At 44.2% G+C, this 13,633-nt stretch overlaps 1 pseudogene; it reads left to right on the plus strand.

Moving 5' to 3' along the window:
- Positions 1 to 20: 20 nt before the first annotated feature.
- LOC135541668 (carboxypeptidase B2-like) lies at positions 21 to 11,312 on the plus strand (annotated as a pseudogene).
- The last annotated feature ends 2,321 nt before the right edge of the window (positions 11,313 to 13,633 follow it).

Raw genomic sequence — 13,633 nt, forward strand, 5'->3', positions numbered from 1 at the left:
TTTCAAAAATATATTCTAATATGGCCCTCCATGGAAATAAGGTGCACCTGTTTGTTCCTGCCAACAACTTGGGGACTGTCACAGACCTGATGCAGACACACCACCTACCACGCCAGTATGTCATGTGATCTATGCTCATATTTTAGCGACTTTAACACAACACCTAACTGCCTCGTCAAAAAGTTCAGATTTCTTGGCTTAACGGCTAAGGTGTTGAGTTTACAGTAGCAAGATCTTGAGTTCAAGCCTCAGGTTTGGACTACCAGCCAACTTTGCTTAAACTTCAATATTGATTTTGTTATGTTATGCCCTTACGGTCATATCCATGATATAAGCTTTCAGTATTATGAAATGCATGTAGAATGTTTTTAATAGTTCAGAGAAATCCCCAAGAGTAAGTAAGAATGTGTGTTTGTTTCAGAGTGCTACTGGACAACAGAGAGGAACTGATCGAGATGCAGACCAGGAATGAATCGTCAGACCCTCGAAGCAGCATATCTTATTATGATCGATACCATTCTCTGGAGGACATAAGAGACCTGACTGTGTCATGTCATTACCTAATGTTATTAACATAACCTTAATTTAATGTAACATTAACATAATCTCAATGTAACATCCCATTAACATTACTTTAACATCATAACCTATTCTGGGCCCATATTCATACAGCGTCTCAGTGTTAGAGTGCTGATCTAGGATCGTTATGATGCTTCTTAGATAGTACCATTATATGGCCAGGGGCAGCTGGTCCTAGATCAGTTATACTACTGTGAAACACTTTATGAATACAAGGCTCTGGTCATTTGTGATCCCAGCTGGTAGATGTCAAGTATGTTTTTATTATGAAAATGTTATCATGCTGTCTCTTTTATAGATATACTATTGGATCAACAAGACTGCCCAGGAACACCCAGACATGATCAAAGTCATCCTGATTGGCTCATCGTATGAAAAACGCCCACTACGTTCTCAAGGTTCCCCAAGCTGCCTTTTTAGCAATGATTCATACAATTATTCTATTTTTAAATAATGTCATAGTCATTTTATAAGTCATTTTATACTGATCAAATTATTGAATTTCTCTGTTGTCTTTTTCAGTTGTCTGGACGTCAAGAGAGAGCTGAAAAGAGAGCTATGTGGATTGACTGGCATTCACGCTAGAGAGTGGATCTCCCCAGCTTTCTGCCTGTGGTTTGTGCAATATGTCAGTACCATGTTCCTAAAACCCCGATTTTTCTACCAACTTATACTCTTTTCTATTCTGATAGGCCACACAGTATAGATCTTTGGTTATATAGCATCTTCATAACTCATTGGTTATGAAGCACAATTGAACATTTTTATGATGGCTCTGGAATTGTATTAAATCGAATTGCACACTATTTTGATTTGGAACATAGACAGCTATATTAAAATGTGTTTCCTGCACAAATTTTCCCCACATAAAGCTCTTTTGTGGAATAATTCATACATAACTGTAAGGAATAAGTCATTGTTCTACCCCAGCTGGCATGAGAGGAATATTGACTTTGTTCTTGATGTTTTTGACATCAGGGGAAATAGTCTTACATATGAACAATTTATAACATTGAATGATTTTCCAATACCTTTCTGAGAGTTTTTTTCTGTGATCAAAGCCATTCCCAGTGGTCTAACTACACTAATGAAAATTCATCTTAGCTTTGGTAATGATCACAAAGCCACTATTTTGATTTGGAACATAGACAGCTATATAAAAATGTTGAATCTTCCCTGTGCTCTTTCCTCAGTCCTTGAATTTCTATAATCTAAACAATGACATCACCGAGATGCTGAACAGTATGGACATCTATGTGCTGCCTGTCATGAACCCAGATGGGTACAAGTACACATGGACAACGGTAAAGAATAAGGCAATTAATGAGATGTATCGAAATTGAGTCAGTGGTTGCGTTCCAGGACGACAACATTGCAGACGTGGTGTTGACCACGTGGTGTTGATAGTCGTGTGCTACCTCATCGACTGCGCAGTCGGGCGTCAGATTTTATATATGAAGTGGTCAGCTCATATCCCACGATCCAGTGAGATCTGGCATGATTCTGCAATGTAGTCAGTCTGGAATGCTGCCAGTGCCTTCAAATATGTCAATCTGAGCTACACAAAAAAGGTCTTCTCCACGAGCACTGTGCATCATATGGACATACAGTTGAAGTCGGAAGTTTACATACACTTAGGTTGGAGTAATTAAAACTCGTTTTTCAACCACAACACAAATTTCTTGTTAACAAACTATAGTTTTGGCAAGTCGGTGCATGACACAAGTAATTTTCCAACAGTTGTTTACAGACAGATTATTTCACTTATAATTCACTGTATCACAATTCCAGTGGGTCAGAAGTTTACATACACTAAGTTGACTGTGCCTTTAAACAGCTTGGAAAATTCCAGAAAATGGTGTCATGGCTTTAGAAGGTTCTGATAGGCTAATTGACATAATTTGAGTCAATTGGAGGTTTACCTGTGGATGTATTTCAAGGCCTACCTTCAAACGTAGTGCCTCTTTGCTTGACATCATGGGAAAATCAAAAGAAATCAGCCAAGACCTCAGAAAATAATTGTAGACCTCCACAAGTCTGGTTCATCATTGGGAGCAATTTCTAAACGCCTGAAGGTACCACATTCATCTGTACAAACAATAGTACGCAAGTATAAACACCATGGAACCACACAGCCGTCATACAGCTCAGGAAGGAGATGCGTTCTGTCTCCTAGAGATGAACATACTTTGGTGCGAAAAGTGCAAATCAATCCCAGAACAGCAGCAAAGGACCTTGTGAAGATGCTGGAGAAAACAGGTACAAACGTATCTATAAAAGGCTGTTCAGCAATGAAGAAGCCACTGCTCCAGAACCACCATTAAAAACCAAGACTATGGTTTGCAACTGCTCATGGGGAGATCGTACTTTTTGGAGAAATGTTCTCTGGTCTGATGAAACAAAAATAGAACTGTTTGGCCATAATGGACATCGTTATGTTTGGAGGAAAAAGGGGCAGGCTTGCACGCCAAAGATCACCATCCCAACCGTGAAGCACTGGGGTAGCAACATCATGTTGTGGGGATGCTTTGCTGCAGGAGGGACTGGTGCACTTCACAAAATAAATGGCATCATGAGGAGGAAATTACGTGGATATATTGAAGCAACATCTCAAGACATCATTAAAGCTTGGTCGCAAATGGATCTTTCAAATGGACAATGACCCCAAGCATACTTCCAAAGTTGTGGCAAAATGGCTTAAGGACAACAAAGTCATGGTATTGGAGTGGCCATAACAAAGCCCTGACCTCAATCCTATAGTTTTTTTGGGCAGAACTGGAAAAAGCATGTGCGAGCAAGGAGGCCTTCAAACCTGACTCAGTTACACCAGCTCTGTCAGGAGGAATGGGCCAAAATTCACCCAACGCATTGATGAAAGCTTGTGGAAGGCTACCTGAAACGTTTGACCCAAGTTAAACAATTTAAAGGCAATGCTTCCAAATACTAATTGAGTGTATGTTAACTTCTGACACACTGGGAATGTAATGAAAGAAATAAAAGCTGAAATAAATCATTCTCTCTACAATTATTCTGACATTTGGTGATCCTAACTGACCTAAGACAGGGAATTAAATGTCAGGAATTGTGAAAAACTGAGTTTGAAGGTATTTGGCTAAGGTGTATGTCAACTTCCGACTTCAACTGTACCTGGCACAAAAGCCAAAACAACATAGCACAGGTACTCACACGAACCAACGGACATGGGAACAATAATCGACCAGACAATGGTAAGCCACGGGCACACTTATACAATTACTAATCAGGGGGTAGGGACCAGGTGTGCATAATGACAGTTCCAGAGGGATCCGTGACAGATATAAAGATTTGTGCACACAATTTTAAAGAAATAAGATTTTACTGTGTAGCGAAAAATTCTGGTGTCTTTTCTTTCAGCTCATGAAACATGGAAAGAATAGTTTACATGTTGAGTTTATTTTTCTGTTCAGTTTATACAGTACCAGTCAACAGTTTGGACACACCTACTCATTCAAGGTTTTTCTTTATTCTCACTATTTTCTGCATTGTATAATATTAGTGAAGGCATCAAAACTATGAAAAAACATATATGGAATCATGTAGTAACCAAAAAAGTGTTAAACAAATATATTTTAGAATCTTCAAAGTAGCCACTCTTTGCCTTGATGGCAGCTTTGCACACTCTCGCATTATCTTAAGCAGCTTCATTTGGAATGCTTTTCCAACAGTCTTGAAGGAGTTCTCACATATGCTGAGCACTTGTTGGCTGCTTTTCCTTCACTCTGCAGTCCAACTCATCCCAAACCATCTCAATTAGGTTGAGGTCAGGTGATTGTGGAGGCCGGGTCAACTGATGCAGCATGGAGTTGTGTTTTGGGTCATTGTCCTGTTGAATAACAAATGCTAGTCCCATTAAGCGCAATCCAGATGGGATGGCGTATTGCTGCAGAATGCTGTGGTTGCCATGCAGGTTAAGTGTGCCTTTAATTCTAAATAAGTGCTGGTGACACACAGACAGTGTCACCAGCAAAGCACCATCACACCTCCTTCTCCATGCTTCACCGTGGGGACCACACATGCGGAGATCATCTGTTCACCTACTGTGCGTCTCACAAAGTCTCTCAAATTAGTACTCATCAGACCAAAGGATTGATTTCCACCAGTCTAATGTCCATTCCTTGTGTTTCATGGCCCAAACAATTATTTTCTTCTTATTGGTGTCCTTTAGTAGTTGTTTCTTTGCAGCAATTTGACCATAAAGGCCTTCATGCAGTCTCCTCTGAACAGTTGATGTTGAGATGTGTTTGTTATTTGAACTCTATGAAGCATTTATTTGTGCTGCAATCTGAGGTGCAGTTCACTCTAATTAATTTTTCCTCTGCAGCAGAGGTAACTCTGGGTCTTCCTTTCCTGTGGTGGTCCTCATGTGAGCCAGTTTCATCACAGCGCTTCATGGTTTTTGTGACTGCACTTGAAGAAACTGACCTTCATGTCTTAAAGTAATGATGGACTGTCATTTATCTTTTCTTATTTGAGCTGTTCTTGCCATAATATGGATTTGGTATTTTACCAAAGAGCGCTATCGTCTGTATACCACCCCTACCTTGTCACAACACATCTGATTGGCTCAAACGCATTAAGGTGGAAAGAAATTCCACAAATTAACTTTTAACAAGGCACAGCAGTTAATTGAAAGAGAATGCCAAGAGTGTGCAAACCAGTCATCAAGGCAAAGGGTGGCTATTTTGAAGAATCTCAAATAGAAAATCTATTTAGTAAGTAGTTTCCGGTTCCGGGTTGGAGCGAGCGGTCGCATCTACACTTCGGTCCGCAGGTAGTATAACTTTTCATTACATTTTTCATTACATTTTATTATAGTACAACGGTTTGATTTGTCTAATCTTAGCAATTTCTTCTTAGCTAGCTACATAGCCGTCTTTGTATCAAAGATAATTGCGTAATTATCGTATTTCGTCGTCCTAACGTAGTCTACACTGCTATCTGCCCAGCAGCTAGCTAAGCAGCTAGCTAACGTCCACTGTCCACCAGCACTGTAGAAACTATTACACTCAACTGAACGACTCGATTAGTGAAGTGTTAGCTAGCTACATAGTTGTCTTTGCTGTCTTCGTATCCAAGATAATTGTGTAGTTTAGAGTGTGTAGACTTAGAGTGATTATCTTAATTTACCGAGGTTAGCTAGCCAGCTATTTGTCGTCCTTAACGTAGGAGATGCTGCTAGCTAGCTAGCCAACAGCTAGCCAACCTCTACCGAACAGAACTTCAACTAACTTCCGCTTCGCTCCACAGGTAGTATCACATTTTCATTTCACTTCATTACAGTACAACGGTTTGATTTGTTTGATCGTAGCTAGCTAGCTACATAGCCGTCTTTGTATCTAAGACAATTGTGTAGTCTAGAGCGATTTTCTAGGTTAGCTAGCCAGCTATTGTCGTTCTTTTAACGTAACGTAACGCAATCAACACTGCTAGCTAGCCAGCTAGCCCCCGAATAGCAGCACTGTAGAAACTATTACAGTACAACGGTTTGATTTGTTTGATCGTAGCTAGCTAGCTACATAGCCGTCTTTGTATCTAAGACAATTGTGTAGTCTAGAGCGATTTTCTAGGTTAGCTAGCCAGCTATTGTCGTTCTTTTAACGTAACGTAACGCAATCATCACTGCTAGCTAGCCAGCTAGCCCCCGAATAGCAGCACTGTAGAAACTATTACACTCGACGGAACGACTTGATTAGTGTAGTGTCAACATCGCAGCCACTGCCAGCTAGCCTACAAAGTCAACAACGTAGCCACTGCCAGCTAGCCTACTCCAGCAGTACTGTATCATTTTAATCATTTTAGTCAATAAGATTCTTGCTACGTAAGCTTAACTTTCTGAACATTCGAGACGTGTAGTCCACTTGTCATTCCAATCTCCTTTGCATTAGCGTCGCCTCTTCTGTAGCCTGTCAACTATGTGTCTATCTATCCCTGTTCTCTCCTCTCTGCACAGACCATATAAACGCTCCACACCGCGTGGCCGCGGCCACCCTAATCTGGTGGTCCCAGCGCGCACGACCCACGTGGAGTTCCAGGTCTCCGGTAGCCTCTGGAACTGCCGATCTGCGGCCAACAAGGCAGAGTTCATCTCAGCCTATGCCTCCCTCCAGTCCCTCGACTTCTTGGCACTGACGGAAACATGGATTACCACAGATAACACTGCTACTCCTACTGCTCTCTCTTCGTCCGCCCACGTGTTCTCGCACACCCCGAGAGCTTCTGGTCAGCGGGGTGGTGGCACCGGGATCCTCATCTCTCCCAAGTGGTCATTCTCTCTTTCTCCCCTTACCCATCTGTCTATCGCCTCCTTTGAATTCCATGCTGTCACAGTTACCAGCCCTTTCAAGCTTAACATCCTTATCATTTATCGCCCTCCAGGTTCCCTCGGAGAGTTCATCAATGAGCTTGATGCCCTGATAAGCTCCTTTCCTGAGGACGGCTCACCTCTCACAGTCCTGGGCGACTTTAACCTCCCCACGTTCTACCTTTGACTCATTCCTCTCTGCCTCCTTCTTTCCACTCCTCTCCTCTTTTGACCTCACCCTCTCACCTTCCCCCCCTACTCACAAGGCAGGCAATACGCTCGACCTCATCTTTACTAGATGCTGTTCTTCCACTAACCTCATTGCAACTCCCCTCCAAGTCTCCGACCACTACCTTGTATCCTTTTCCCTCTCGCTCTCATCCAACACTTCCCACACTGCCCCTACTCGGATGGTATCGCGCCGTCCCAACCTTCGCTCTCTCTCCCCCGCTACTCTCTCCTCTTCCATCCTATCATCTCTTCCCTCTGCTCAAACCTTCTCCAACCTATCTCCTGATTCTGCCTCCTCAACCCTCCTCTCTTCCCTTTCTGCATCCTTTGACTCTCTATGTCCCCTATCCTCCAGGCCGGCTCGGTCCTCCCCTCCCGCTCCGTGGCTCGACGACTCATTGCGAGCTCACAGCCGAGCGGAAATGGAGGAAAACTCGCCTCCCTGCGGACCTGGCATCCTTTCACTCCCTCCTCTCTACATTTTCCTCCTCTGTCTCTGCTGCTAAAGCCACTTTCTACCACTCTAAATTCCAAGCATCTGCCTCTAACCCTAGGAAGCTCTTTGCCACCTTCTCCTCCCTCCTGAATCCTCCTCCCCCTCCCCCCCTCCTCCCTCTCTGCAGATGACTTCGTCAACCATTTTGAAAAGAAGGTCGACGACATCCGATCCTCGTTTGCTAAGTCAAACGACACCGCTGGTTCTGCTCACACTGCCCTACCCTGTGCTCTGACCTCTTTCTCCCCTCTCTCTCCAGATGAAATCTCGCTTCTTGTGACGGCCGGCCGCCCAACAACCTGCCCGCTTGACCCTATCCCCTCCTCTCTTCTCCAGACCATTTCCGGAGACCTTCTCCCTTACCTCACCTCGCTCATCAACTCATCCCTGACCGCTGGCTACGTCCCTTCCGTCTTCAAGAGAGCGAGAGTTGCACCCCTTCTGAAAAAACCTACACTCGATCCCTCTGATGTCAACAACTACAGACCAGTATCCCTTCTTTCTTTTCTCTCCAAAACTCTTGAACGTGCCGTCCTTGGCCAGCTCTCCCGCTATCTCTCTCAGAATGACCTTCTTGATCCAAATCAGTCAGGTTTCAAGACTAGTCATTCAACTGAGACTGCTCTTCTCTGTATCACGGAGGCGCTCCGCACTGCTAAAGCTAACTCTCTCTCCTCTGCTCTCATCCTTCTAGACCTATCGGCTGCCTTCGATACTGTGAACCATCAGATCCTCCTCTCCACCCTCTCCGAGTTGGGCATCTCCGGTGCGGCCCACGCTTGGATTGCGTCCTACCTGACAGGTCGCTCCTACCAGGTGGCGTGGCGAGAATCTGTCTCCTCGCCACGTGCTCTCACCACTGGTGTCCCCCAGGGCTCTGTTCTAGGCCCTCTCCTATTCTCGCTATACACCAAGTCACTTGGCTCTGTCATAACCTCACATGGTCTCTCCTATCATTGCTATGCAGACGACACACAATTAATCTTCTCCTTTCCCCCTTCTGATGACCAGGTGGCGAATCGCATCTCTGCATGTCTGGCAGACATATCAGTGTGGATGACGGATCACCACCTCAAGCTGAACCTCGGCAAGATGGAGCTGCTCTTCCTCCCAGGGAAGGACTGCCCGTTCCATGATCTCGCCATCACGGTTGACAACTCCATTGTGTCCTCCTCCCAGAGCGCTAAGAACCTTGGCGTGATCCTGGACAACACCCTGTCGTTCTCAACCAACATCATGGCGGTGGCCCGTTCCTGTAGGTTCATGCTCTACAACATCCGCAGAGTACGACCCTGCCTCACACAGGAAGCGGCGCAGGTCCTAATCCAGGCACTTGTCATCTCCCGTCTGGATTACTGCAACTCGCTGTTGGCTGGGCTCCCTGCCTGTGCCATTAAACCCCTACAACTCATCCAGAACGCCGCAGCCCGTCTGGTGTTCAACCTTCCCAAGTTCTCTCACGTCACCCCGCTCCTCCGCTCTCTCCACTGGCTTCCAGTTGAAGCTCGCATCCGCTACAAGACCATGGTGCTTGCCTACGTAGCTGTGAGGGGAACGGCACCGCAGTACCTCCAGGCTCTGATCAGGCCCTACACCCAAACAAGGGCACTGCGTTCATCCACCTCTGGCCTGCTCGCCTCCCTACCACTGAGGAAGTACAGTTCCCGCTCAGCCCAGTCAAAACTGTTCGCTGCTCTGGCCCCCCAATGGTGGAACAAACTCCCTCACGACGCCAGGACAGCGGAGTCAATCACCACCTTCCGGAGACACCTGAAACCCCACCTCTTCAAGGAATACCTAGGATAGGATAAGTAATCCTTCTCACCCCCCCCTTAAATGATTTAGATGCACTATTGTAAAGTGGCTGTTCCACTGGATGTCAGAAGGTGAATTCACCAATTTGTAAGTCGCTCTGGATAAGAGCGTCTGCTAAATGACTTAAATGTAAATGTAGTAGATTTGTTAAACACTTTTTGTTACTACATGATTCCATATGTGTAATTTCATAGTTTTGATGTCTTCACTATTATTCTACAATTTAGAAACTAGTACAAATAAACATAAACCCTTGAATGAGTAGGTGTGTCCAAACTTTTGACTGGTACTGTATTTTACGAATTTGCAAAATGGTCAATATGTTACGAATGTGCAAAATGTACAATATTTTTAGAATGTGGTTAAAGAGTTAAGGTTAGGGTTAGGGAATGGTTAGCTGAAAGGGTTAGGAGGAAGGTGTCAGGATTTGGCCAGGGTTGTTCCGGGTTTTGGTCACTAGATGCCCCCATTGTGCTTTTTGACCTTATGTTTTTTCCCTTGTTCCCCATTATTATTTGCACCTGTGCCTCGTTTTCCCTGATTGTATTTAAACCCTTAGTTTCCCTCAGTTCTGTGCTCTGTGTTTGTATGTTAGCACCCAGCCCTAGTGTTCTGTGTATTCTTGTCGTTTCCGGTGGATGCTCTTGTGGAATTCTGTTTTTGTTTTTGAGTATCTCTTGAGGCTTTTTTGTTCTATACCTACCACCTTTTGGATTTGCCATTTTGTATTGAAGGACTTCTCCTTTTTTACTTTATTAAATACACCGTCTTAAGTACTGCTGTGTCTGCCTCATCTTCTGGGTTCTGCTGACTATTCGTGGCTCAGTTGGTTAAGTGACTGTTTCTCACTCCGGAGACCCAGGTTCGTAACCGGGTCCTGACAGAAGGGTTAACTAAAATGCTAAGTAGTTGCAAAGTAGAAAACAAGTAGTAAGTAGTTGAAAAGTTTCTCATTAGCCCACCAATCCACCCTGACCAACCATCTTACTTTAGTTTTTGCATTAAGCAACCATCACTTATGTAAATATACCAAACACAACATATACTAATTTGTGTGTCCCAAATTTACATTCACTATGTTACATCTAGTCTATGAGACCAGGCTGTTTTATAATAAAATGCTGACAATTGCTTTGTAAAGCTGTTATAAGTTATTGCTTTATAAACAGTCACTACAAAACAAGTTAAATTCCTTGTTCTTCCTTCGTCCTTCTCCAGACTTAGCCCCTGGAGGTTCTGACGACTGGGCCTACAACCTGGGCATCCACTACTCCTTCACCTTTGAGCTGGAGGACCGTGGTCGATATGGTTTCCTCCTACCGCCATCATTCATTTCCAAGGCCTGCAATGAATCCCTCCTCGCTCTTAAGAGTATCGCTCTCAGAAAACACAAATCCAACCCTAACCCTTTGATGCCCCTGAGAAGTTGGTAGTGTAAACCCGAGCAGTTTCACGTCTGATTTGGTCCAAAGTAATCCCTTTTATCAAAGTCTGTTTTGGGTGCGTGTCTGTCAAACATGATTGTAAATTGTATCATCATGTGGGGCAGTCCCAATCATTACATAAATAGTTGTTTGTTGGAGGAGAGGAAAGATGGGGGAGAGAGTGCTGAAATAGCAAATGGGTCTGAATCGAACCCATGCTGCAGCAAACTGTGTTCTACGGGCAGCAGCTTAGACCGCCAGTCCAGCCTAGTGTCACTCTAGCACAGCATTCATGTTTTTGTACGAAGTAATCATAGACACGAATGAAATCTTTCTTTCAGCTCCTTTCTTATTCTTATCATCCTCCTACAGTTTTGAAGCTTAAAACTGTAGTTGTGTTGACAGTTCTCCGTGTGTAGGCTTCTAATGGTGTAACAAATATGAATATTCCAACAGAAAACAATAATGAAATTAGATATTTAAATGTTGATGTTCTGGCCTTTTCTGAGAATGCCAATGTTTTCCAATGGCTTCCCTTCAGTTTGAAGCATGACAAGAAAACATACCATCATTGCACTGCTCAGGATACTCTTCACACAGATGTCATTGTCATATACAGGCCGAATAAAGGACCCCTTTAGGGCCATTGTTGGCCGGTCACGTGCAAGCCGAACTGTCAAAAACCTCAGTCATGGCTGTATGTGTCACTTCAGGGGTTCCTCTTAATACATATTGACTTCAATTCTTCAATCGCATGTTTAAAACTACAATGCACCGTGGGAAACTAAGGTTGGCAGGAGTTATAAGGTGATCAGAGTGTGTTGATTTCCTGTTCATTGTAGTTGAAAATGTAAAATAGTTCACAATAAATCACACGCAGACTAGAGCAGTGCAGGGAACATACACTGCATCACCAAAAGTATGTGGGCAATATACTATATATACAAAATAATGGACACCCCTTTAAATTAGTGTATTCGGCTATTTCAGCCACACCCATTGATGACAGGTGTATAGAATAGAACACACAGCCATGCAATCTCCATAGACAAACATTGGCAGTAGAATGGCCTTATTGAAGAGCTCAGTGAATTTCAACATGGCACCGTCATAGGATGCCACCTTTCCAACAAGTCAGTTCAATTTCTGCCTGAGCTGCCCCGGGTCAACTGTAAGAGCTGTTATTGTGAAGTGGAAACGTCTAGGAGCAACAACGGCTCAGCCGCAAAGTGGTAGGCCACACAAGCTCACAGAACGGTACCACTGAAGCGTGTAGGGCGTAAAAATAGTCTATTTTCAGAAGCAATGTTAGCACATTAATGACATCGATTTACATGGCCGAGCAGCTGCACACAAGCCTAAGATCATCATGCGCAATGCCAAGTGTTGGCTGGAGTGGTGTAAAGCTCGCTGCCATTGGACAAATCAGTGTTTGGCTGATGCCAGGAGAACGCTGCCTGCCCGAATGCATAGTGCCAACTGGAAATTTTGGTGGAGGAGGAATAATGGTCTGGGTCTGTTTTTCATGGTTCGGGCTAGGCCTCTTAGTTCCAGTGAAGGGAAATCTTAACGCTACAGCATACAATGAAATTCTAGACGATTCTGTGCTTCCAACTTTGTGGCAACAGTTTGAGGAAGGCCCTTTCCTGTTTCAGCATGATAATTCCCCCGTTTACAAAGCGAGGTCCATACAGAAATGGTTTGTTGAGATAGGTGTGGAAGGACTTGGCTGACCTGTACAGAGCCCTGACCTCAAACCCATCATACACCTTTGGGATGAATTGGAACCCAGACTGCGAGCCAGGCTAATCGCCCAACATTAGTGCCCGACCTCACTAATGCTCTTGTGGCTGAATGAAAGCAAGTCCCCGCAGCAATGTTCCAACATCTAGTGGAAAGCCTTCCCAGAAGAGTCAAGGCTGTTATAGCAGCAAAGGGGGGACCAACTCCATATTGATGCCCATGATTTTGGAATGAGATGTTCGACAAGCAGGTGTCCACATACTTCTGGTCATGTAGTGTATGTCAGAGAGATCATTGAAGCCCAGCAAGATGGCTGGAGCTGGTGCTCATCATTCATGTAACAATACAAAACACAGACATCAAATCTCTTACCAGAAGAAAATATATATATTTGAATTCTCAGAGCTTGAAATAGCAACTGAACATGTAACCAAAGCTGAGACAAAAATAAAGATGAGGTTGCAAGAGAAGAACACATCTGTCAGATTGATGTTATAATAGCAATGTGTGCCTCAGTATATTTTCATTTGACGGAAGAGACCCTTTGGAGCTGCTGCAGTGTGTCCTACTGGCTGGGATCATAGGCCTATGTGTCTACTGTGATGAGTACAACAACCTGATTAAAGAGAGACCAACTAGAGACCAGCCACAACAACCAGACTAAAGAGAGACCAACTAGAGACCAGCCACAACAACCTGACTAAAGAGAGAGACCAACTAGAGACCAGCCACAACAACCGGACTAAAGAGAGACCAGCTAGAGACCAGCCACTACAACCTGACTAAAGAGAGAGACCAACTAGAGACCAGCCACAACAACCTGACCAACTAAGACCAGCCACAACAACCTGACTAAAGAGAGAGACCAACTAGAGACCAGCCACAACAACCTGACTAAAGAGAGACCAACTAGAGACCAGCCACAACAACCGGACTAAAGAGAGAGACCAGCCACAACAGCCTGACTTAAAGAGAGACCAAGTAGAGACCAGCCACAACAACCTG

The sequence above is a fragment of the Oncorhynchus masou genome, chromosome 6 (assembly GCF_036934945.1).
Source record: "Oncorhynchus masou masou isolate Uvic2021 chromosome 6, UVic_Omas_1.1, whole genome shotgun sequence".
NCBI classification, from domain to species: Eukaryota; Metazoa; Chordata; class Actinopteri; order Salmoniformes; family Salmonidae; genus Oncorhynchus; species Oncorhynchus masou.